The sequence below is a fragment of the Octodon degus genome, unplaced genomic scaffold (genome assembly GCF_000260255.1).
Source record: "Octodon degus isolate 3935 unplaced genomic scaffold, OctDeg1.0 scaffold00016, whole genome shotgun sequence".
Taxonomy (NCBI): domain Eukaryota; kingdom Metazoa; phylum Chordata; class Mammalia; order Rodentia; family Octodontidae; genus Octodon; species Octodon degus.
In genome coordinates, this window is record NW_004524592.1 from 325,689 (window position 1) to 330,819 (window position 5,131).

Consider the following 5,131-nt stretch of genomic DNA (forward strand, 5'->3'; position numbering starts at 1 on the left):
ATCTTCTGACTGTGAGCTAAACTCAGCTTCTCCTCCTTTAAGCTATGTGTGTTGAGCTTTTTGTCCCATCAAGGGGAGAGCTGACCAATAAAAGTATCAAAGGGGAGTTTTTAGTAATTATGCTGTGCCAACAGGTTTAAACTGAGATCACTGGGGGGAAACTGGGATGTGTATAGTTTTAGGGTTAAGAGATTTAGAGGTATCAGTAGAGTCTCTCTCTCTCTCTCTCTCTCTCTCTCTGTCTGTCTGTCTCTCTCTGTCTGTCTCTCTGTCTGTCTATCTCTCTCTGTCTCTGTCTCTCTGTTTCTCTCTCTCTGTCTGTCTCTCTCTCTCTCTGTCTCTCTGTCTCTCTGTGTCTCTGTGTCTCTGTCTCTGTCTCTGTCTCTCTCTCTCTCTCTCTCTCTCTCTCTCTCTCTCTCTCTCTCTCTCTCTGTATGTGTGTGTATTCTGAGAAAAATTTTACAGGACAGAACTGCTTAGTCTGTTACCTGGGGCAACAACTTGTTCAGGTGGTTTCTTCCTGATGGTTCCCTAACACCTGTCAGAGGCTTTGGAGACCAAATCTGTGTTGTTTTATTCTATTTGAAAGCAAAATTTCTTCATCAGCAATTCACCTCCAACATGAAAAAATACTGCTTTATTGCATTCATACCTTACCCTCTTATGTACTCCTTGATTGACTTCCTAGGTATTCCATTGAATTATGGGTGGAAACCTCTTTGACCTCATAACTCTTGCATTCTGCACAGCAAAAACAAGTATTATGGGGACAGTGCCAAAGTCTTCTGTCGTCGGAATCAGTATTCAAACTCTCTTGGACCATGGCTCAGCAGCCTATGAGTACCTAGATGAGCAAGCTCAATGTAATAAATCCTAGGGAACCAATTACTTAGGAGAGATTTCTTTAGGAGGGCCCCAAAGGACCCTTTTTAAATGAAAGGTTTACAATTTTGTACCCTTGAGCCTGTGATGGGTCGAGTTTTGCTAATTTCTGAATGCCTCAAGATATATTTCTTCTTGACCCTACACAAAGAGCTTTAATTTCTTTTTAAATGGTAGTAGTCTCTTCAGCAACCACACCTTCTTTGACCCCCAACTTTACAGTTGGCTCCTTTGAAGCCATAATTCAATTTTTTCAAATTGTTTTTCACTGCTTTGTATTCCCAATTCTCCCTATAAATCTGGTTAAAATCTGCTGAAGCACCATGCCAAGTCCTAAGCATCAGACTTCCTTGAAATTTCCTCATAGAGCAATCAGTCCACTGCTCTTAATATCTGCCCTGCAAAATCTCAGGCTATGGGGAAAATATAAACACCCTTTTTTTGGTCAAAGTGTAACATGTATGGCCTCTAGTCCAACTGACAATGGAGTTCTTGTTCCCAAATTAAACCCCCTCAGCCTAGCCTTTACTATCCACATTTCTAACAGGATTCTTCTGCAATCCAACCAGAATTACCCATCCAGATCTGCTTAACTGCATTACAAGGCTTCTCTATCTCACAACTCCACATCTTTCCATCAGTTGCAAAGGCTTCTAAAACACATGGTTGGGTGTAAGCACAACAATGACTACTTCTGTAGTATTTATTTTCCATCTTAGTCGTCCCACTGCTGAGCCGCAATACCCAATACTCAGCCCCAACAAGAAGAAGCATAATTTGGGGTTTCTGGAGATTCTAACTATGGTCAGCTGATTCCAAGGTAGAAACATTGTGACAGACGGGCATGGCAGGGCAGTGATGCTCATGGTGTTTCAGCAGCAGCAGAGCAGGAGAATAGTGCCAGAAAAGGAAGTGACAAATGGACAGGTACAGACCTCAAGGTCTTTGATTCATCTAGGTGTATTCAGAAGTGTGTTTTGCTAATTTCCTAGGTAAATCACAAGTCAGTCAAGTTGACAGTCTACCTTATCCATCACAGTGTTACCATGGCATTCATTTATAAATTGTGTGAACATATGTTTTTATTTATTTTATGTGTAAAGAGTAGAACTGCTAAGTCATAATGGTACTTACAGAAACTATCAAATTGTTTTCCATGGTGGCTGAACAAATTTATATTCCTACCAGCAATGTATAATTCAAGGTCAGAAAGAATTACACTGCTGCCTTTAAGAGTTTTAATATTCTCCATTAAGAATGTAGTTATAGAGGCTGGGGAGATAGTTCAGTAGAATAAGCGTTTGCCTGGCAAGCGTAAGGGCCTGAGTTCAATCCCCGGTTCTGCCAACAACAACAACAACAACAACAACAACAACAACAACAATAAAGTAGTTATATTCTTTCATTAGAGATATATTTAGAACATAGAATCATAGATCATAGAGAAATTGGATAATTTGAATTACTGTATAATAATAAAAGGTTTAACTCATCTGGAGAGTATAGTAAACATATTCTCCTATACAATTAAAATATGGTCAAAAGTTGAGCACAAACAATAAGATGAAATCCAGCTATCCAGTGTAATGAAGTGTAAAAGATATAGAATAGGTGCCTCTGTTAGACAACTGAAATGCAACAGCTGCTTAGCGTTCCAAACTACATTGTCATCTGTAATTGTACCTCGTTCTCTATTTATTACTTCAGAATAACTTCTATAGTTAATTGGTCTTTATAGACAATCTGCACCCATATAAATTTAACATATTCTATAATAGTGTAATTATAAGGTCACAATATTTCTTTTGGGCAAACTCCTTATTGTAATGATTTTAATATCAATGTTATCCACTCTTTGAAATATAAAGTGTATTAACTGAATTAAGGCTACATATTTTAAAACATTACATACATCATTACTGGTATATTAAAATTATTTATACTATTTAAATATAATTTTCAAAGAAAATTTACTGCCAAATTCTTACTGTAGATATTAGTCTTCCATGCTTATTAATTGATCCCTTGTGTATAATTAGAGATCATCATGGTTCTAGTGTCTATTCTTCCACTATACTGCATAGGAACACAGCATGAGCAGAACAAATGAACAAGTGTACAGTCAAAGATCATGGTAGGTTTTCAAGTGAGCATTCATAAGCTCAAATTCCCACCATGCTGATATAGGGGAAAGAAACTTCCAACCTGCTAGATGTCTGGTATGAGTTTGTGCTTTCTAAAATCGAAGAATGAATTCTAGGAACCACTGAAGTTAAGAGCAGAATGTATTTATTGGAGGAAAGAAAGCTTTTGCTTAAGAGAGAGACAGATGGGGTCCTGAATGCACTGCCAAGGAACCTGCTTTTGCTAGGGATTTTTATAGAGCACATTTATGACATGAGATAGGTTCAAGGTGGGAAAAATGGGACATAGCAATGTGGGCATGCAGTGGGACAAAACTATGGTCAACCAACAAGATTACAAGTATAATTGCTCAGGTAAAATTGATTAAATTCAATCTTTCATGCCTATGTCTGTTAATCTGAGCAACAGATTTGATGATGAAAGTACATAAAAGAGCAACCATAGTTATTTTTTAATTCTTGTTTTGAAATTGTGTACCATATGTATTGTTGTATGTTACTCTGTTTCTGACTTTGTTTTTGTCATTTGTTTTTGCTTTTATTTTTGTTTTTACTCTTTAAAATAAGATAAAATAGACCGAAAAATTGATTAAAATTGGGATTGAATGGGTGAAGTCATGTAGAGGCAGGCATGAATATAAAACAGGGGCTTGTCCTTTATGGAGTTGGGTTAGGGCCTCTTCCTGGCTTTCTCAAGCTGATGCATACCTATTTAGAATATCAATCCCTGATATTACCCTCAGGAAGTATGTAGATGCATTTGTTTTATCTTGTGTTTTGAGATCTGGCTCAGAATGGAGGTGCCTGTCTCTGCCATTGTTGTAAGGCATTTCATCTTCTACACTGTCTCTCTTGAGGGCCTGCCCCTGACTGACTGCCTGTAGTATTTTATCTAACTTAGTGTCCTATAAAATTGTGAACAAAGCTGTATCCAATTCTTCACCAAATTGTGCTGGTGGTGGTTGTCAGATGCCTTCTCGCATGTATCCCTAATCCAGTGTTGAGTAAGTAAGACAGCAGCAGAGATGAAAGGAAAACCTTTAGAAATTCTGTGGAGAAAATGTTCCCTTTCTTCATAATGCTCATGTTTCTCATGCTGAGAGTAGCTATGAACTTCTGGTGTTTAAAAAGGAATTCTGTAAAGGATGTGTTTTCTGGCCACCTTTGCCAATCTAATATCCAATGTGAGTTTTTCTTTATGATGCTTTAAACTTCTTTTCTGCCCTCAATATAATCCTCCTCTGACTGAAAGCTGTTTTTCTTTCTACAAAGCTGTGTGTATCTGTTTCAGAAGCTCTATTAGGTTCTGTGTCTGTGAGCCAGTGGTCTGTTGCCTTGAGAACTCTTGGAGATATTCCATCCAGATTCATGCTGGGCATCTAGCAGTATTTTTTCCATGTCACCATCATAAACGGAAACTGAGGATGGAACATCACTCCCATTCTCAGTTTTGCTGAGCTGCATCCCTCCCCAGGGGCCCTGCAGGTTCTCCCCCTGCAACCTGGAGGCCACTCCTGGTGACATGACACTACAGGCTATGTGATGGTGGAGCTCTGTGCCTAGCCTGCAACAGCACCTTGGTGGCTATACAAGTGCAGGCACACCATGGGCCTGCAGCTTTGCCTACTCTGTTTTGGTTGCTGGAACTTTACAGTAAGTTTTGTTTTTCATTCACTGAGTAAATCTTTATTGAATGTTTACTGGGTACTAGGCCCCATTCTAGGCTCTGGGGATATATGCATGAATAGAGAAAAGAACTCTGCCTTTGTGGAGCATATACTCTCGATTGGGATGGGACTGGAAATACATTTACATAAATCCGAACAAGTTTATTGGCAAAAAGAAACATTTAAACAGTATAATTATTAATACTAGAAAAGTCTATTGGTGGTATGCAGTTTTATTATACATTGTGCCTACTGTCTGCATGATATAATCAGACCTACATATCATTGCACAGAGAATAAGACCATTGAAACTTTATTGTCAATTTAAGTGAACTAAAGAGGAAGAAAATGACACAAATATATTTGGCGAATGTCACATCATCTAAAAACTGGTATGATTGATGTATATTATTATATTTTTAAGGTGGGCATTTCTCA

General features: G+C 38.2%; 1 pseudogene; it reads right to left on the reverse strand.

Moving 5' to 3' along the window:
- Window positions 1–3,965: 3,965 nt before the first annotated feature.
- On the reverse strand, window positions 3,966–4,550 carry LOC101571941 (annotated as a pseudogene).
- Window positions 4,551–5,131: the final 581 nt, after the last annotated feature.